General features: G+C 40.4%; 3 non-coding genes across 3 annotated transcripts; 1 reads left to right on the top strand and 2 right to left on the bottom strand.

The window, feature by feature from the left end:
* Positions 1 to 7534: 7534 nt before the first annotated feature.
* On the bottom strand, positions 7535 to 7608 carry TRNAN-GUU. Its single transcript has one exon. It is a non-coding gene; the product is annotated as a tRNA-Asn (tRNA).
* A 2067-nt stretch (positions 7609 to 9675) lies between these two features.
* On the bottom strand, positions 9676 to 9747 carry TRNAH-GUG. Its single transcript has one exon. It is a non-coding gene; the product is annotated as a tRNA-His (tRNA).
* Positions 9748 to 16176: 6429 nt separating this feature from the next.
* On the top strand, positions 16177 to 16248 carry TRNAE-UUC. The gene has a single exon. It is a non-coding gene; the product is annotated as a tRNA-Glu (tRNA).
* The last annotated feature ends 5459 nt before the right edge of the window (positions 16249 to 21707 follow it).

Here is a 21707-nt window from a genome sequence, read left to right as displayed (position 1 = left end):
TGTGGCTAGTGCTGAGAAACTGAATTTTATTTAGTTCATAATAATTAATTTAAATTTAAATAGCCACATGGGGCTAGTGGCTACAGTGCAGGACAGCACAGGTTACAGAATAACCATATTACCATAAAATCATTTGCTTTATTTCCCTGTAGCAATAAACAGATTTAATAAGATCTCACACTCCAGAACAATTCTGAATGGCCTTCTCTCCTTGCCTTGATACAACAGAATGTCAGTTCAGCCCCAGGGGCCATCTCTCCTGCTGCCTCTGCTTCATTAGATCCACACACCTTCCCCAAGGGACTGGGAGCCCCAGCCAGTCCTGCTCTCTCACAGGTGGGGTCTCGGTCCCTTGGCTAGTCACAGGTTCTACCCAGGTGGTGGCTTCACACCTTCCTCCGAACTAACTGATTTATATCGATGCAGCACTGTGTTGGCCCAAGTGTGAGGTGGTGGTCATTGCAGTTTTCTTGTTTTTGAAGGCCCCTGGGAAAAGAGAGTGCAAATCCAGGCTCTGGTTGGTGGGAGACCACATAAAACTAGGCAATCTATGTTAATTAGGTGACTTAAGAATAAGACAGTCATGTCAGCCATTGTGGGTCAGTGGTAGAATTTTTGTCCCATGGCCAGAACACTGGATTTGATTCCCAAGAAGGGTGTTTACTGCATTTTGCAAAGCTAATCTCTCTATTGCACAGATAAGATTGCAGTGTAAGAATGGAAGTCACAGAACTAATGTCCTTAGAGGACAGAGGAGGATGAAGCTTTGTGGTAGGACTTGAATGGTGATGGAGAAACAACCTTTAACAGGAGCCAAATGGCTGAGCCCAGGGAAGCTCTAGCACCTCAGGGGTTTTGACTCTACATACTATTTCCTCTTCATTCCCCAAGTCCCTTCTGTGAGCAAAAGAGTATCCTGGAGCAAAGTAAAAGCAAAATGGGTCTCTAAGACCCCTCAGAGGCAGGGGTTGAGGTAGGAGGAGCAGAATGCGGAAGCAGAGGTTTAAACACAGAATTACAATGGATTTGTTAACCATACCAATAAAGACTGGAACTGTCTTTATTTAAGGACTAAGTTGTCTTCCAGAGTGGTTCAGGGGCTAAACTTTCCATGGAAGTGTGTCAATCTCAGAATATGATGTATATACAGAGATTAATATAAAATTATATTTAAATAGTAGTAGTAAGTAAGGGACTGTGAATGAGTTATCTCACATGAGTTTACTCAAAAAAGGGAGACAGTCATCAGAATGTTGTCAAATAAGTAGAAAGCCAAAAGTATGAAGACACCCAAAATATCATAATAAATACTTGGAACATATTTTGTGTTCTGGGAGGTTATTAATTGATTCAATTTCTTTAATAGATATATGTCTATTCAGATTATCTATTTCTCCTTGTGTGTGTTTGGTAGATTATGTCTTTCAAGGAAGTGGTCCATTTCACCTGAGGTATCACATTTGTGGCCATGGAGTTTTTCATAATATTTCTTTATTACCCTTTAATGTCCATGGGATCAGTACTGATGGCCTCTTTCATTTCTTAGATTAGGAATTTGTGCCTTTTCTCTTTCTTTTATTGGTTAGCTTGGTTAGAGGTTTATTAATTTTATTGATCTTTTCAAAGAGCCAGCTTTTGGCTTTGTTGTTTTTCTCTACTATTTTCCCGTTTTCAATTTCATTGACTTCTGCTCTAATGTTTATTATTTCTTTTCTTCTGCTTACCTACAATTTAATTTGTTCTTCTTTCTCTAGTTTCCTAAGGTGAACCTACTTTGCATCCTAGCCTAGGCTTTCCCAGGAGAATAAATTTCATTATCAGTTTGGCAAACCTTAGCTAATTAAGCAGTCTTTTAATTATTTCTATTCAGTTACAAGAAATGTAAAGTACACTCAGTGTGCAGTTAAGAGTTCCTTTATTAATGTAAACCCACCTGAGTAACCACTACCCAGACTAAGGTACACTTCCAGCTTCCTCATGCCTCTTCCCAGGCAACATTCCACAGAGTTAGCCTTCCTTAAATTTCTATTACCATTTAGTTTTGCTTGTTCTTTGCCTTCACACAAATGGAATCAGAAAGTAAATACTCTGGGGCTGTGTGTGTGTGTGTGTGTGTGTGTGCGCGCGCGCGTGCGCGCGCCCACACACAGGGGATAATCTGACTTCATTCACTCTAAACTATGGTATAGATTTATCCATATTTTTTCCATAGGTTTTTATTGTTGTGTGTATTCCATCATATGATTATATCACAATTTATTTAGTCTGCTCTTGTTGCACATTTGATTTGTTTCCAAATTAGAGTCATTTGGAATAAAGCAATTATAAACATTATTGACATGCTTTTTGGTGAACATATGCATACCTTTCTCCAAAGCAGTGTTCTCCAATAGAAATTTAATGCTAGCCACAAAGTAATTTTATATTTTCTAATAGGCACATTAAAAAAGTAAAAAGAAATAGTGAAATAATTTTTTAAAAGATTTTATTTATTAGAGAGAGAGAAAGAGAGAGAGCGTGAGAGCATGAGTGGGGGAGGGGCAGAGAGAGAGGGAGAGGGAGAAGCAGACTCCCCACTGAACAGGGAGCCGCAACGAAGGGCTCCCTCCCAGGACCCTGGGATCATGACCTGAGTCAAAGGCAGATGCTTAACCACCTGAGCCACCCAGGCACCACTAAGTGAAATAATTTTAATAATATATTTTATTTAGCTTGATATATCCAAAATTTTACCATTTCAACATGTGTCACTGACTTATCAGGTTAGCAGTATGGTTCCAAGCTATTTAGCTAAAATTGGAATTGTTGGGTCACAGGATATATACATATATGCTTATTTCCCTATCTATATTTATAGCTATTCTATATTTATATTTACGGTCACTTTAAGTGGATATTGTCAAATAATTTTCCAAAATTGTTGTACCAAATTACACTCCCATTCAAAGTGAACAAGACAATTATCAGTACATAATTCACTCTCATAAACTGCTGATCTTTAAACAAAGTCTCTCTCCAAAAAATTATATTAAAACAAAATAGGTGAGGGGAGAAAAGACAACACAATCAGAGAATAATGGATCTCTCTCTCTTTCCCTTCTTTCTATTCCATAAGCTGATATTCTGGAATCTGTAAAAGGACAAGCTAAGCAATCTGCCCTGGGAGCAATTTCACTGGGTCATGAAGGAAGCCAATTTCAGTGATTTGGAGGTTTTCTGAATAGAATTGGAAGTTTAGCTAAACACTGTACATGACAAGTTATCGCTACCAGTGTCCATCTGTTGAAGTCAGATTTGTATCTTTTCCTCTTCAGAATTTTTAAGCTGTCAGTGTTTGGTCAAAATTCTGCTTCAAATGGAGCCAATTTCACCATGAGAGCCTCAGTTTCTTTTTGATACATCAATTGGATGTTACCACAGGATAATGGTTCTGTACCAACATTTAAACACATGAATATTATTGGAAGCAGGGCAAAAAAAAGTATGAGTATAAACACAAATATCCTAAGAAGTGTTGAATGCACTTCATACCCAGTTTCTAGTCAGTATAGGCCTAAACAGGACAATAAGGCTCAAGAATCACTTTGATCAACCTTAGCTAACAGGTGAACTTTTTAATTGACTGATTGATATCTTAAAAGTCCTCACTTCAAAAAGGTAAAATAGCTTTTTTATGGCTGGCCAGTAAATTAAAAGGTAATTTTACTGTTCTGGACTATTCTAATTAATAGAATAGTCTTGCTAATCTGTGGAGTATCTAAAGCTTAAGCTGTTTTGTTATTTGAACCAAAGTCAGTGATAAGTTTAAATCACATGTTCTAGTTTAAGAACAACAAGCCAGAATAGAAATTCTCATACATTACATACTGGTAAAATTCTTAGCATGTTAGGTTCTTTTTTTTTTTTTTTTTAAGATTTTATTTATTTATTTGACAGAGAGAGACACAGCGAGAGAGGGAACACAAGCAGGGGGAGTGGGAGAGGGAGAAGCAGGCTTCCCGCCCAGGAGGGAGCCCGATGTAGGGCTCGGTCCCAGGACCCTGGGATCATGACCTGAGCCACTTAACGACTGAACCACAGGCGCCCCCGCATGTTAGGTTCTTATTAAGATATGAGCAATTGCCTTTTTTTTTTTTTTTGTAGTAGTAGTAGTTAGAATGGCCACATGACCATGGTCCAGGCAGCATTTTGATATGAGCAGGGGAAAGTCATTTGATTACTCCGAAATAATAATGTCAGGGAATCACATAGAAAAAGCACAAAATAATTACCTATCAAAGTTGAAAGGAGGGCGCCTGGGTGGCTCAGTTGGTTAAGCAACTGCCTTCGGCTCAGGTCATGATCCCAGAGTCCTGGGATTGAGTCCCGCATCGGGCTCCCTGCTTGGCGGGGAGTCCGCTTCTCCCTCTGACCCTACCCTCTCTTGTGCTCTCTCTCTCAAATAAATAAATAAAATCTTTAAAAAAAAAAAGTTGGAAGGAGCCAAATACTCTCTGAAAATTTAAGCATAAATAGTAAAATTTCTTTTTTTTTTTGGTTGAAATACTTTGAAATACTTAATTTCTCTTATTTTCAATTCATATAAGTGATTATTAGGATCCAAAAACCCATCTGGGCAGTACCTCCTTTGAATTGTTAGAGACCTAATCTGTCTATACCCTCTAGAAGAAAACAAATTATACCAATTAGTTTCCTTAGAAAACAATTTATAATTATACAATGGAAAAATCTCCTAAAACTACTGGGAATTCTAAAAGAACTAATTGTAGAAAGCAATAACACCATTGAAAGGAAAAGAGGCAATGGCATTTATTAAAAATGCTTATCAGTGAGGAAAATAAAAGGAAATAACTATGTACCATTAAGTGTATGGAGAAGACACACTGCTGGAAATCTGAGTAATTTTGTGATAGCCTTTGCAGTGCAGTAGGGCCTTCTCAGAGTCTTTTGCATTATGCTCACTGAATTTTATTGGTTTTTAAAAATCCATTTTAAGAGGATTTTTTTTCTTTTTTTAATAAAAGGATGAACTAGTTAACCGTTCAGGAAATTATTAAATCTTGGTTTATATAAATGTCAGAAGCCCTATTTGTTGACTTAATTGCCTAATTGTAATTAGATAAATATCATTTTCCTCCTTTCTTTAGCCTGATTTGTTTTTTTTTTTTTAAAGATTTTATTTATTTATTTGACAGAGAGAGAGATAGCGAGAGCAGGATCACAAGCAGGGGGAGTGGGAGAGGGAGAAGCAGGCTTCCTGCCGAGCAGGGAGCCCAATGTGGGACTTGATCCCAGGACCCTGGGATCATGACCTGAGCCGAAGGCAGACGCTTAACGACTGAGCCACCCAGGCGCCCTAGCCTGATTTAATTGTGAAATTAAATAGATAGATAGAATAATTGTGAAATTATTCTATCATTTAAGTAACTTCAGTATAGACTACATAAACAGACTAATGGATACCAGAAATTCAGTTTCCTTTCTTTTCTACGATCCCCATTATGTAAAGCAATTTATTAAAGTCAAGAGTTCTTAGGGGAGAATCACCATCTGTTGAGATTATTCTTGTTATAGATAGTATTCCACTTTTGGACCCATAGAATTTTATCTAGTGTTGGATCAGATGTGAACAAATTCTCAACACTGTAGACTCAAACACCAGAAAATACCAAAAACTTCAGGACAAAGAGCCAATCATAAAGGATTCACAGAATAGATTGTCATCTACCATCCAACAGAGAATGGATCCTTATGAACCATCACCCAACAGAGATCATCTCTGGATGTTCATTTCATAAAAGCAAAACCAGAATTCCACACTGATACCACTGATGGGAGAAAATAATTGACAATGTACAAATGAGAAAGAAAAAGTATTGTCCAAGGATTACACATAGTATGTAAAAGTCATAGAGCTCAATTTCTGCTCCTGAGGTTCAACAGAAAAATCAAGGGAACATGAAACAATGACTCTAACACAAGGTGCCCCTGTCAGATGCAGAATTCTCTTGGCCACAATGATGTGTCTCAGTATGTGACTTTTTGTGGAAATAGCTGCCAAAAACTGTTAAGGAATAATATAGCATGAGTGATGGTTAATTTTATGTGTCAATTTGGCTAGGTCACAGCACCCAGATATTTGACCAAACAATATTCTAGATGTTCTGGTAAAGGCATTTTTAGATGAGATTAACATTTAAATCAGTAGACTTTGACCAAAGCAGATTGCCCTCCATAATGTGGAGTGGGCTTCACCCAATCAGTTAAAGGCCTTGGTAAAGAAAGAACCTTCCTGAAAGAAGAGAAAATTTTGTCAGCAGAACGCCTTTGGAGTCAAACCATCCATCTATCTTATCTTTCAGTCTGTCTATCTATCTATCTATCTATCTATCTATCTATCTATCTATCTATCTACCTACCTACCTACCTACCTACCTATCTATCTATCTGAAGTGCTAAGGATGAATTAGTATGTTGTCTGTATTAGGCTTCTCCAGATAAACAGAATCAATATAGAACTAATATACACAACATACTAATTCATCCTTGCTATTTATAGAGAGAGAGGAAGAGGGACAAATGTCTGGGACCAGTGAGTTTTTTCTCCCTGGGTAAGCTGCTTGGCACAAAGCTATTAAAGAGGCCCCCACTGGCCAGGCTTCTCTGCACATGGTTGACAGGTCTCCACAGAAATCAATTACAGTTATATAAAAATATCTTGGCAGTTTAGTTAAGGAGTAGATGCAGAGATATCCTACTGATTAATGCCCACCATGTCATCTGTTGTATCTCCCTGTTAAGTCAGGAAGACAACACTCCCCTTATTAGATGATCAAAGATAAGTGTACAGAAAGTGTGTTGTACTAGCGAGGAAAATTATTCTCTAGTAAGAAAAATAAATTGAACTATAAATTGGTACCACTACAATGGATGGCAAATTTACAGGATTTATTATTTACATTAAAAAATATACTGTAACTACTATGACAGAGCAATAGGACTCTATCCTATAGAAATACTTCTGTAAATGGCAAAAGATATGGGTACATAGATGATGACTGTAGGATTATTTGATTATCATAAGACCAACTTATTTTTTAAAATAACACATAAAAGGTTAAGTAATGTTACAAAGAAATGCCTTCATCAAAAATAATGCGGAAGATAATGATAATGATGCTCATGATTCTACTGATAGCATTATTGATTGAGCAATTACCAGATCCAGACACATCCCACAAGATGCTATTACACAGTTGAAAAATTGAGGTACATAAAATTTGTTACTAGCCCAAAGAAACAAGATTCCATTCCACAATACACGCTCTTGAGGACAGATTACATCAAGCCTCTCTTGTTCCTTGTTTCTTGGAACTTCCGCGTCTCCTAACTACGTTTCTTCCTGGCAGATCTTCTGGGAGGTCAGGGAGCTCAAGAAGGGGCCCTTATATCACTTGAAGAGAGGGAAGTGAGGTATCTTGGTCTTTGCCAAGGCGAATCCGCGAGAACCAAACCGATGTAAAAAGGTCCACACCGTCCCTGGGTGGGCTCGAACCACCAACCTTTCGGTTAACAGCCGAACGCGCTAACCGATTGCGCCACAGAGACACGACGTGCTCTTTTTCTTCTTTGTAATAGAGAGTGATCCCTCACTAAATGCAAATGGCTACCAAGCTCTGCTGTGTGATTGGGCAGGCTCCAAAGCCTTAGAAAACCGAAGAGATTAGAGTGACAAATCAAGCTTTTCGTCGCGTTTGAAACCGATGCATTAGGGGATTCCGAAACTGGGGCACCCAAATGGCCTCGCCCCACCTTGCCCCTCACCAACCTCAGAAGCCAGAACCTCCGGAGACACCCGGGGCGGCGACCCCACCACCCCTCTACCCACTAGGCTGAGGTGAGGGGGCCCAAGGGAAGCTGAATGCCCAGGGCATTCAATTAGGACTTGCTGAATTAATGCATTTGAGAATCTGAACTACAAAGGGACAAAGGCTAGACCATATATATATGTGTAGTATGTTATGTATACATACACACACATATATGTATATGTGTGTGTGTGTATATATATACACATATATATATATAAACTCCGATAAACTCTGGTCCTCCACCTGCAGCCACCTCCCAGGAAGCAGCCTCCTAGAAGTCGGCAGATTTGTAAGAAGTCAGGCTTTTAACTCTAGTAAAAATCCAAGAAGCTAAAAAATAAACTTGTGGAACAACTGGCTCAAAATGGCCAGAATCTGATAATAACTTACAGCTTCCCTAATTTTTATCCCCACTGCAACTTAGGAACAACCAGAGAAAGTCAAATATGCACCCTAACCAGTCATACAGGACGCTCAACTTCTAGTTACCCACCTACAGCTTTCCCATGCCAACAGCCTCCAAAGAAGGTACACCTTAACTCTTCCCTTTTTCCTACTATAAAGCTTTCCCACTCCTCCTGCAGCTTTTGTCTCTTTTAAAATGCAAGTGACCGTGGCTGACGCCCTTGCTTCAGCAAGTTCTGTATAAATAGTCTTTGCTTTTCTCCTTTGGTTAAACTTTTAATCCTCTGGAGAACTCTGAGAGCTGAAATAGAAAAATGTTTTTAAAAGGGGGAAGTTCTTTTCAAAATGTTTTATTGTGGTCAATTGATTCCGAAGCCTGCAGTGTCCCATGGGCTGGGCAACAGAGGGACCTACAGTGTACCATCTGTGCAGCTTAAGCTCCGAGCTCTCAATTCAAACGCGTTTTCCATCTTCAGTGGCGTTGATGGGGTCAGTGTGAGGGAGCAGGAAAAGGGTTGGGGCCAAAAGGGAACCTTCAGGAGAATGGAAAGAAGTAGGAGAGGCATGGTTGAGGACAAGGAGACCTCCCAAGAGACTGGTGGAGATGCACTGGCCAGATCCTGAGAGATGAGAATTGTTTTTTTTATTTTGTATCAGAATGGGGGTGGGGGGGGGACAAATGGAGAGAGGAGACCTGAGAGAAAAGTGCAAGAACCTGTAGTTGTTCAAGAACAAAGAAACTGTTGTGAATGTTTTTGCATCAAAAATATTAAAGGACACACACCAATTGCAGGCAGCCTCATGGTGTGCTATGGCGGTATAGTGGTTAAACACCCTGTACTGTACTTGCCGCGAGCAGGGTTCGAATCCGGGTCACAGCAGTATCTGGTCTCCAGCAAGGCTCATTAGGCTGTGTGCTTAAGGTTGTGCTTTGCATTCTATGTGAATTAGACTTCAATATGTACTATTAGCATAAAAATTGGGTTAGAGGAGTAGAGAAGGGCACTGAGTTTAGGTTTTATTAGATTTTATTGTAAAATACCCTGTTGAATACAAACTCATAAAAACCTTATTGTCATAGTGTCTAAAAAGGCCCCATCAACATCTGAAATCTCTCAACCAGAAAAATGGTTATGCCTACACCGTTACATAAGTGGAAACTACAGATGGCACTTTAATCTTTTGGGATAGTTCTGCTCATGCTCAGATATAGGGCACGGTTCTGAAGACCGAATACCTGACCCCAGCTTAGTGCACGGGCGGGTTTCCTCCCGTTCTCCTGACTGCAAAGTATTAGGGGGCCACCGCAAACCCTGATCTTAGGCCACAAAAAGTAGTGAGGGGATTAAAACCAAGGCTAAAACACTTTACCAATTTTGTCAAGAAAGATGCCAGATACTGCCGTGACTCGGATTCGAACCGAGGTTGCTGCGGCCACAACGCAGAGTACTAACCACTATACGATCACGGCGTGCCATAGACCTGCTGGCACTTGGTGTGCCTCCTTTAATATTTTTGATGTAAAAACATCCGCACCTAGATAAAGCTATACAAAATTTCCATCAGACCAGAAACATCAGTACAGCCCTTTTCAACCAATTCCCACCTACTTACTTCGCTTAAGCAAACCATTCTGATTTCTTTTTGTTGTTTTGAAAGGCTTGATTTACATTTTAGCAACAAGTTAGATAAGTAATTTTGTTAACTGGCAATCAAGATTTTGAGCCCAAGAGAAAAGAAAAAATTACAAGGCCCCAAACAGGCATAATCATTGTTATTTTTTTAATTAATTAATTTTATTATTTTTTTTAAGTAATCTCTACACCAAACATGGGGCTGGAACTCACGACCCCAAGATGAAGAGTCAGACGCTCTACTGACTGAGCCAGCCAGGCGTCGCAAATCACTGTTATTTTTAAAGCATTTTTTAAAAAGATTTATTTATTTTAGAGAGAGAGCAAGTAAGGGGGGGGGGTAGGGCAGAGGGAGAGAGAATCCTGAAGCAGAATTCCGGCTGAGTGTGGAGCCCAACTTGGGACTCGCTCCCTGAACCCTTAGATCATGACCAGAGCCAAAATCAAGAAATGGCCCCTCAACCCATGAAGCCACCCAGACATCATACTGTTATTTTCAAATGAACATTTTACATATGTAAAATAAATAAATCCAGTTACAATCTACTATAGCACTGTGAACTGAACTGATTTAAAAGCAACATCACCCAAAGTTCCATGATTATGCATAGTATCCAGGTTTTTATCTTTAATACCATTCCCTACAAAATGAATCAAGATTTCTTTAAGAAATGACTACTTTCAAGAATGGTGCCGGGGAATTACAGAGTGACCATGGGAAAGCTTGGATCAGAAGGCAGTGATTCATTAACAATCCACTAGGATCTTTAAAAAAACACAGCCAGCTTGAAGGAATTCCCACTGGCATGAGTTTGTGCAGGGGTCAGTAAACTATGGCCTGCTGACCAAATCCCACTCAGAGCTTGTTTAGTAAATAAAGTTTTATTGGAACACAACCATACTACTCATTTATGTATTATCTATGGCTGCTTTTGTGTTACAATGGCAGAGTTGAGCAATTTCAACAGAGACCATATGGCCTACAAAGCCTAAAATATTTACTATTGGGCACTTCACAAAAAAAAGTTCGCTGACCCCAGTCTAGTGGATTGAAAGACTGAATTAATGAATATTGGAGTCAATGAAGTAATTTGCATGCTGAAGTATTTAGGTTCAATGATCATGATATAACTTACTTTAAAATGGTTCAACAAAAACATATAATTAAGTAGATATAAATGGTTCTGATTTCTATCTCCACAGGTTAGTGTTGACTGTTTTTGAAATTCACAAAAGTGAATATATTTTTTTGTGTGTGCCTGGCTTTTTTTCCCCCCATGCAACATAATGTTTTTGAGATGCATCCGTGCTGTTGAGTGTATTATTACAGTGTTCTTGATGAGTGTTATTCCTGTGTGTGACCATATAGCTGTTGATGGATACTTGGATAATTTCTAGTTTTGGCCATTGTGAACAAAGCCCTTATACATGTGCATTCATTTTTCAAGTATAAACTTTGTAGTGGAATTGCTGGGTCATGGGATGGGTGTAAATTTAACTTTATTAGGAACTGCCAAACAGTTTTCCAGAATGTGTGTTTTTACCTTGTTAACAGCAACAAGGTATAGATACTCTATATTCTTGTCAGCACTTGGTGTTCTTCCTATTTAAAAGTTTACTGATTCTTGTGAGTGCATAAAGGTATCTCACTGTGGTTTTAATTTGTGCGTCCCTAATAAATAATGATATAAGCATCTTTCCTTATGTCTTTTGTCCATTTAGAAATTATCTTTTGTGAATAAAGCCTATTCTGGTGTTTTGCTAATTTTTAATGTTTTGGCTTTTATTATTGATTTCTAAAAAGTTCTCTGTCCATTCAATATTTAAGTCACGTTCAGATAAGAATACTGCAAATATCTTTTCCTACTCTATGGATTGCCTTTTTCCTTTCTTATGGTGATTTTTGATGAACAGAAGTTTTTAATTTTGATGGTATCTGATTTATTTTTCTTTTATTGTTAAGGTGTCTTACTCTGAGACATTTCTCCTGCCCAACACTGTAAACAAATTTTTCTACATTTTCTTCTAGAAACTTTAATGTTTTAGTTTTTAGCTTTAAAATTTGTGATTAATTTCCTGACCTCAGCACAATACTTAACACTTTGGCGAAAGAATCTTTGACTTGCTTGCAGATCACCAACCTCCCAGAAATTTTTATAACCTTTGATGTAAAAACATTCATAATAGTTTCCTGCTCTGCTCTTTGTTGACTACAGATCTTTGTGTTTCTATCCCTCACTCCTCCTTTTGCCCTCTCTTTCCTTTTCTCTTCTCTTCTCACCCACACATCTGAGAAAACCAGAAATACCTAAAACTGAGAAGAAAGATCTGATCAATCTGTGCGCAGGAGCACAGGCTCTGGTTTGTAAATCTGATTCTGCCCTTGTGTGCCTTGGAGAAGTAACTTAAACTTTATGTGCCTCAATTCTTTCTTCTGTAAAATGGGGATAATAAGAGTAGATACTTCATTCTGTCGTTGTTGGCTGTGCCTGAATTTAGTAGCTACTCAATAATATCATAATCAGTAGAATTATCATCCTCATTATCATTATCCTCTGCATTATTTTTGAAAATCATTGTGCTGATATTTTGCACTTTAGTTTTGCTTCTAGAAATTCTTGGAATTATGGAGTATGTATGCTGCTGTATTCTGGATAATGTCTCTGATTTTTATTTATATTGTGGAGTTTATCAAAAGTTCATGCCTTTTTATTGATGAATAGTATCCCATTATATGGGTATACCACAATCTGTTTACCAGTGTCCTGATAATGGACACTTGAGTAGTTTCTAGTTTGGGCTATTGTGAATAAAAACACTATGATCATTCTTTTTACAATTTTTTTGGTTTGGACATATGTTTTCAGTTCTCTTGGAAGAATATCTAGGTGAAGAATTTATGGGAATAAAGGGATGTTGGTGTATATTTATGTTTAAATGTATAATAAACTGTAAAACCAAAATGGTTATAACACATTCCCACTAAAAATGTGTGAGAGTTCTGGTTGTTCCACATCTTCACCAAGATTTGGTGCTTTCAGGCTTTCTATTTTAGCCATGCTACTGGGTGCAGTGGTATCTCAATGCAGTTTTAATATCTATTTCCCTAACAACTAATGATATTGAGCACTCTTTTATGTGCTTACTGGCCATATTTTTCTCTCTGAAGTGTCTGTTTAAGCTTTTGCCCATTTTAAAAAATGGGTGTTTCAGTTTTTAATATTGATTATAGGAGGTCATTCTAAATTCTGGAGATAGGGTCTTTGTCAGATATGTTTTGTGAATATTTTTTCCCAGTCTGTGATTTGCCTTTTCACTGAATGGTATCTTTAATGAGAAGACATTTTTGATATTTTTGATATTTTATAATTTTAATATTTTAAGTATGAATATTATTAAAGTCTAATTTAATATCAGACTAATATTAGTTTAATGTTTTAAAATATAATTTATCATTTTAATATTTAATATTGTTAAAGTCTAACTTATCATTTCTCTTTTTACTTTTTTTTGTGTAATATTTACTTTGCTTACCACCAGGTCAAAAGGATATTCTCATGTATTTTCTTCTAAAACTCTATAGTTGTAGTGTGTATCATTTGGTCTATGATCCAACTCAAATTAGCTTTCACATATATTGTAAGCTAGGGATTATAGGTTTTTTCACTATGTAGTTATCTAGTTGTTCCAAAGCTATTTGTTGAAATGATAGTCCTTTCCCCATTGAATTGCTTTAGTGTCTCTTTTTGGAAAATAATTTGACCAGAGGTGGGTCTATTTTAGGTGTCTCAATTCAGTTCTATTTATATATACATGTATCTTTCTGCCACTCCCACACTCCTGTTTATAGTAATAAACAGCTTAATAGTAAGTCTTCAAGTCTTTCAGGTTTAACTTTTTCACACAGCTCAATAAATTTTGAAATGTGTACATACTAAAGTAGCCACCATACAAATCAAGATCTGTGGTCCCTTAACATCTCTCATTTCATTGTAAGACATATGCCCTCACATATTATGTCTGATCCCTTGGCAAAGATCCTCTATTGCAGCTTCCAGAAAAAATAAATCTCCAGTTAACTTTAGAGCTGATGGAGAGATGAAATGTCTGCAACACTCAACCATGAATCAAGATTTTTATTGAAAAAAAAAAAAAGTTCATTTTCCAGGCCTTTGGCTAGAACAAAATTTTCTATTATTTATGACCATGAATACAACATTTGGTTTGGAATTCTCTGTTCTCTGTAGGGAGATAAAGTCCAGGGAGGGCCTCTAACTTACTGGACAGATAGTTGACTGTGAGGTTGAAGTTGGAGGCTGAGTAAGAATTGACTTTTATTGTATTAGAAAAGATGAGGGGGAGATGCTGAGAAAAGGTGTAAGGAAGAGTAGGTTGGAACTAGAAAGTCGAATTTTGGGTCTTGCAGTGATTGTCAGATTTTGTAGAAAGAGGAGTTAGAGGTTACCTATCCAAGGGGCGGGAACGTTAGTGGAAACAACCAATATTTAAAGGCCATTTTATGATGCTTTCTCATTTATACATCATCTTTCTTTCCCATTTTTGTAAAAACGGTATGCTTCAAGTGCTTGTTCTGACTTTTAAAATGTGTATCTAAATTAATAACTATGAAATTAAACTATCACGAACGTCCTCAATTCATCTTAAATTCAACCAACAGTGCATTTAAAATAAAATGGGCCCAGCCTAAGAGACAAACCCACCTGGCTGAAGTGCAGTTCCTGGGTAAGTGTGATTCTCAACTGTAGTTGCTTTCTCTCGTTTCCCCCACCCCTGGAAGACCTCATTCAAAAAGCACCAGAAACCGTTTCCTTTGCTAAGAGATTTTAAAGTACTTTTACTTCAGGTAAGTGCATTAAAAAATAAACTTAACCAGTTGCATCCTTGGAATCCACAGAAAGCCCAGGGGGAGACGTTCAAATGCCACAGGAACAGGGGTGCTTACTCACTGGTAGCCAGGCTAAGGCTTTGGCTCCCACTGAAGATGGGAGCTCGACTCACCTTCACCAGCGCCAGGACCCCGATTTCATCTTCATGCGGTTTTCAGATGAGCAAAATCGCACGGAGTTCTTCCCTTCCCTTGGCTCTATTTCCACCTCTCCCTCTCTGTCTCTTCCAGAGCGTTCTGGGAACCTAATACTGGGCAGGACCGAAAGGGGAGGCTGCCCTTCTCCTGCCGGTCCCTCCCGCCTGGGCGTCTTGGCAGCTCAGTCGGGCCGGGACGTTAGGGCCCGCGAGGGCAGCGGGTGCGGGCTGCGGGGCCGCGAGGGCAGCGGGTGCGGGGGTCGCGAGTTCGCCGCCCGCGTCGGCGCGCATCGCGCAGTTGCGCGTCGCCCGCCCGACTCACTGAATCGACGCCGCCCGGAGCTGGTCCGCAGGCCGCGCGCAGGGGTGCGGGGCTCGCACCGGCGAGAGGGGCCGCGCCGAGGGGGCCCGGCGCGGCCCCTGCCCCTCGAGGCCGGGCCCGGAAGGGGGGAGTTGGGCGCGCAGAGCGCAGGGGGAGTGTCCACGGCGGCCCAGGCCCGGTCCCGAGGTTAAAGGTCCCAAAGCCTGAAGTGTTAGCGGAGCGGGGGTCGCGGGTGGAGTCCTTCTCCCCGCCTGTACCGGGAGGGTCGTTTGCCGAAAGCGCGCAGCAAGGAGAAGCGTGGCTCCAAGGCCGCGGCCGACGAAAGAAGACGCACGAGCTTCTGACAGGGCGGCTGTGTGGCGGGAGAGAGGCCGGCGTCCAAGAGGACAGTTCGGCCCGAGCGTGCAGAGCATCGGCGGCGGTAGGGTGGAAGCGCAGGGCGGCGGGTCGTAGGGGGAAGGCCCCGGGTCCAGTTCGGGGCCGCCGAACCTTCCCGACAGCGGTCTCGGGCCGCGCCGCCTCGGTTGCTGCGTCCCCCGGAGTCCACTGGTGATGTTGGGGACCCCGGGTCTCACGCCGGGCGCCTCCCCTCCCCCGTCCTCCCCGCGACGTCGTGTCCGCACGCGGCCGCCTCGCAAAGGCAGCTCTGAGCGGCGGCCGGGCCGGGCGACTGGTGCCGGCGCTCGTGGACCTGGCGGGCCTCGGGGCGGGACCTGTCCCGCCGAACTCTCGGTATTCCTGTGGGGCTCTTTGAGAAAGCGGGTAGGGAATGGCCTTAGGGGACAATTCCTTAAAAGAGCGGGAGACACGGTAAAAGCAAAGACAGGGGACTTCCTAGAGATCAAGCCAGGGGGCTAACTCTTGTCAGAGAATCCTTTTTAAAGAAGGTTGAACCCACGGTTCCCTGGTGGTCTAGTGGCTAGGATTCGGCGCTTTCACCGCCGCGGCCCGGGTTCGATTCCCGGTCGGGGAAGGGCTTGTTTGTGAGCACTGAGCTCTGTATGTTTTGCTGTGGTTTGGTTTGGTTTGTTTTTCCCTTTCCCAAGACTGGAGGGAAAATAGAGTTAACTATTTATTGAGGATACATTCCAGATAGAAGAACTGCTAGGTGAAATGGAGCGTGAATTTCAAACTCTCCTATACACTACCCACCAACCTATAAGCACCAATTAATTGCCCCAACCTGTATGAGACGTCATTCCCCCCCACACATTTAAAACTAACACTGTAAATTATCAGTCTTTTAAATATAATCTCAAACTTTATTTACCACCAGTCAACCTCTTCATAGTTAATTTTCCCATAGACTTTGAGTCCACAAGGGACAAATAAACTGGAAGAACTGCCTAGTATTTCCGCGATCTTGAACTGAAGACTCCATGTTCTGCTCTGGTGTTCACCTTTTCTTCCACTTAAGATTAGTTGCAGTAAAAATGTAAGCCTGGCCTTTTTGCTTGCAGTGGTCTCCCCAGTTCTAAATTTTGTGGATATGGAGCTGTTGCTTGAATAGTTTCATGGGCATACTTCACCTTTAGGAACTTCGGGAACGTGGTGCACAGGAGGGTCCCTAAATCCATCTTTGGAAGTGTTGGCAGAAATAAATGAGCACAAGAAATGAAGGTAACAGTTTCTGAAGACCTAACAGTGGTTGGAAGCAGAGCAGATTTTGAAAAACCAGAGAGAAGTTGTTTCACTAATTTAATTTTCATTTTGACCGCCACTTTATTTTTTTTAAAGGAAGGTAAGAGTTAGGGGCACCAGGGTGGCTCAGTTGGTTAAGCATCCCCCTCTTGATTTCTGCTTGGGTCATGATCTCAGGGTGGTGGGATCCAGCCCTGCCTAGGGCTACATGCTGGGCCTGGAGCCTGACTAAGATTCTCTCTCTCCCTCCTCCTCTGTCCTTCCTATTGCTCACCCCCAACTCCCTGCTCCAGCTGTCTCTCTAAAAAAATTTAAAAAGATGAAGAAGGAAGATAAAAGTTATTTTATTTTTTGTTTGTTTATTTTTTTAAATTTAAAATCAATTAGCCAACATACTAGTTTAGATGTAGAGTTCAATAATTCATCTGTTGCTCATCACACCACCTGCCCTCTTTAATGCCCATCACCCAATTACCCCATCCCCCCACCCACTTCCCCTCCAGCAACCCTCAGTTTGTTTCCTATAGTTAAGAGTCTCTCATGGTTTGTCTCCCTCTCTGATAACTTCCCACTCAGTTTTCCCTCCGTTCCCCTATGATCCTCTGCACTATTTCTTATATGCCACATATGAGCGAAATCATATAATTGTTTTTCTCTGATTGAGTTATTTCACTCAATATAATACCCTCCAGGGCGCCTGGGTGGCTCAGTTAGTTAAGCGACTGCCTTCGGCTCAGGTCATGATCCTGGAGTCCCGCGATCGAGTCCCGCATCGGGCTCCCTGCTCGGCAGGGAGTCTGCTTCTCCTTCTGACCTCCTCCCTCTCATGCTCTCTGTCTCTCATTCTCTGTCTCAAATAAATAAATAAAATCTTTAAAATATATATATATATATAATACCCTCCAGTTCCATCCACGTCAATGTAAATGGTAAGTATTCATCCTTTCTATTTATTTTTTTAGTAATTTTGACACCGCGTGTGGGGCTCAAACTGAGGACCCTGAGGTCAAGAGTCACTTACTTTTCTGGCTGAGCCAACCAGGGGCCCCCACTTTATCTGTTTTGATGAGAACATTAGTGGAGGGAATTTCCTTTAATGGATAAGTAATTTTTCTATATTTTTATTTCTCTAAAGGAAATTTAGTGATATAAAAGTTAATATAATAAATTATAATAAAATAATAAAAATAAGATTTAATAATAAAATTTCATATCTTACATTATTCACATTGCTATAGTTGGCTTATGCTGTCATGTGTTGCACACTATGTAACACTACCTGATGAGTTATGTTCAACTATGCAGTAATACATACCATAATGCAGCTATTTATAATTCAAAAAATGAAGTATAATGGGAAGGTGTAACCTCTTAGTGTAGCCGTGAGATTAACTGAATTTATGCCATGTTCTCACATACTTTAGAGGACTACACTATAATAGTAAAATGGCCTATGTTGGCCAGTTGTTGCCCATTTCCTGGCCCAGTATGATACACAGGAGCGACCATGGTGGGGGGGGGGGATGGCTTTTTGAAGGACTTATCTAATATATCTCTCTTATTGTTACTTGGAATGAGATCAGAAAAGCAAAGGGAAATATTCATGTAGAAAAGGGGAAATTATCTGCTTTCTCTCTTTCCCCACTCTTAATTCCAAGTGGAGGAGCAAACACTCTCTTCATTCTTCACATACCAGGACAGATATTGAGCTTCCTTTTCTACTGGTTGAGGACACACTATAATAAATAATAAATTTATAATATAATAAAACATCATAGAAAAGGGTGTGGTTACTGCTGCCCTTTTTCTACCTGAGCATCAAAACTGTCAGCTGGTTGGTGACAAGGGGCGCTTCCAGCCCTGCATCTATCTGCCTTTTTTTTCTGTCACTCTCCTCTCAGAGGACTTGTACCATCGGATTCATTTGGGGAAGTTTGGTTAAGGTTATTTTGTGCTTAGAAGGAAAATCCTCTAAGACCTTGAATTGACCAGTTTACTTAGATTCCCTCTACTGTGACACAAGCCCTACAAATAGCAAATTGTGATTATATACATGTTGCCACTTTTCTTTGTGTGCATATCTCCTTCAGGAACCCTTGCACCCACCAGGGAACCGAGGTTATTGGCAGAATGAGATTTGGGAATTCCTTGGTCTTCTGGCCAAATACGGCCAGTTAGCGCTCTAATTTCATCATTTTTGAAATTATACTCACCATATTTTAAATAGTGTTTATTTTGGAGAGTTCAGTTTGGAGGCAATGGAGATCATTACTTTAATGTTATTTCGGTACTTTTCAAATTTTAACCAGAGTGTAGATTTCTCATCAAAAAGTATGGAGGCCAGAGGACAGTGGAAGAACAATTTTTACTGTAAAACAAAAAGGTCAAACTTTGACAGGACTTACAAGTGTAGCGTGCAGTGGTGGCTTCTGTATCAGAAATAGAGTTCTTTGTGAGAAAAAACAGGTTTTTTGTTTGTTTGATTTTTTCCTTTTGGCTGCCAGAAGGATTGAGCATTGCCAGAAGGATTTATCTACATAGTCCCAAGAAACTTCACTTGGTAAGCAAGCTACTGAAAATTGGTGAGGTTTATCAGTCACTCTTGCTGGCAGAGATCTGTTAGCACTGCAGTCAGAGCTGTTTAGATTAAAATTTTTGACTTGCCAATCAATAGGACATTATCTATACAGTCAAACTTTGGACATCAGAGGGTTTAGGCACTCATGCTAAATTTTGAGCCATCCACTGGTGGTAAATGTCAGGCGAGTTTGTCCCATTTGCACTTACATAGGTCAGTGCCCTGAAGAATCTCCTCTAACACTTTAAGAGCATTCGTAGTATAAACATGCAACTCATTGATTTCAATTATACATTTCACAACTATACATTAATTTGGCACAGAGCCCTTTCTCTTTAACTTCTTTTTCTCTTTATCACAAGTTTTACCCACACTCTGTCAGTTGAATTTACACTCTCTCTCAGGAACACAGACCAAGGAGTTGAACACTTGCCCTTGACAGGTTACACAGCAGCCAGGAGACCATTATATCTCCTTGACAAAGAGCTCAGGAAGAGCAAGGAGGTGTGACTAGTCTGTGAGGCCCCTTGGAGCAGTGGGGAGTCTTCTTATTACCTGAGGTCAGGATAAGGGGAAGAAATGGATGGAGTGGGGGCCATGGAGAGAGCAGTACCACACAACACAGCCATGTACTTGTTTTTGGTTTTAAGAGGTCATCCACTCAGTCTCAACGAACTTTTAGCAACAGCTAAAGCACCATTTAGGTGGCTGCTTTCAATCCTTCCTTGTCACTGCTGAACCTCCAATTGTCCATGAACAAATGGACAATCAAAAGGCCCTTACTCCCCTGGCTCATAACCACCACTTAGGGGAAATCATCCTGGGAAGCCTTCTCATATTCCCTAACCTGGCCCATGTACTCCCTTCTGTCTTTTCTCTGAGAAAGCACTGTGACCTTCCTGGCCCCACATTGAATACCACATTTGTCAAGCAGTATAGCAGTCCCTAGGCCGTGGTATATTGGCAGCTGCTAGGTGTGCTTGTCACACTTCTGTAGAATTGACTAGTAAGGAGACAAAACCTCCAATGAGCTGAGGTAGTTCTTACTTAGACACACAGCATAAACAAGTGTAGCATGTTGTCAGCTCCCCACATTCATAATCCCACAGCGTGACACCACACTGGAAGGATCAGATGACAAGAAAACCCAAGTGGTGGCTTGCTCTGTCATGAAGGAGCCAATTCCATATTGCTACCAAGTCGTTTTATAGCTTGTAGTTACATCCTAGGGGGTAGAGGCAAGGTGGAAATTTCCAGGTCTCACCAGAACCAGGGAGACAGGTGAGAAACTGCCTACTTGTAGCCTGCCCCAGGACAGGCAGTCTACCACAGGAGATTAATCCATACAGTATCCATCCAATAGCACCTCGCAGGACTGTCTATCTTTCCATGTTCCAAGGGGGTATTCAGCCAAGAATTGGGTCAAACACAGTTGAACCTTGCCTCTGTGGCCCATGTACAGAAGTACAAGGTCACCCAGAGTGCATAGCAGAGCCATTCTCCTATACCTTGAACATTGAAAAGGAGGTTGGCTGGATATAATATCTGTGATTTGCACTTTCTTTACATAAGTTTCTTGAAAATGCTGCTTCACTGTTGCCTTGCTTTCTATGCTGGTGCTCATCTAATTCTGTTGCATTTGTAACTTATTTCATAGTTTTACCTGGACAACCTCAAGATGTTTTCTTTACCTTTAAAGTCTAATAGGTTTACTGTGGTATTGTTTTGAAGTTGATCATCCAGGGTCAATCTCAGGTACCTGAGGAGCCCTTTCAGTGTGCCTCATCACCTAGGTAACGTATCATTTTCCTTTTTATAATAAGATCAAGGCCCCTAGATTGTTCTCTCTAAAGCCTGACTTCTGTTTAGAGAAAAATCTTAAAAAATGAGAAATTATATATCACATTACAGTGTTTATTCAACAAATACAGAGACTCCCTAACAAGTTAAAATAGTAAAACCACCCTGATGATTTCAACACAGTCTTGCCAGGTAAGGACTTAAAAAAAATCACCATCAGTTTACAATAGAATGTAGGAAGACATAATGCCAGAATAAGAAAGCCCTCGAGCATGAATAAATTATTAACCTAGAAATGTTGCTGACTTGAAAATAGGTTTTAAAAACTTAAATTTTAAGCTATTCTTAGATGAAAATGAATCACCCGGAGGGTCTAACGCAGTCACGCCCTACTACCCTCAAATCGGAATCCT

Source organism: Mirounga leonina, unplaced genomic scaffold (genome assembly GCF_011800145.1).
Source record: "Mirounga leonina isolate KUSES-001 unplaced genomic scaffold, KU_Mleo_1.0 Mir_111624, whole genome shotgun sequence".
Lineage (NCBI taxonomy): Eukaryota > Metazoa > Chordata > Mammalia > Carnivora > Phocidae > Mirounga > Mirounga leonina.
The sequence above is the reverse complement of the archived record's forward strand: the minus strand, read 5'-3'. Positions and strand labels throughout refer to the sequence as shown.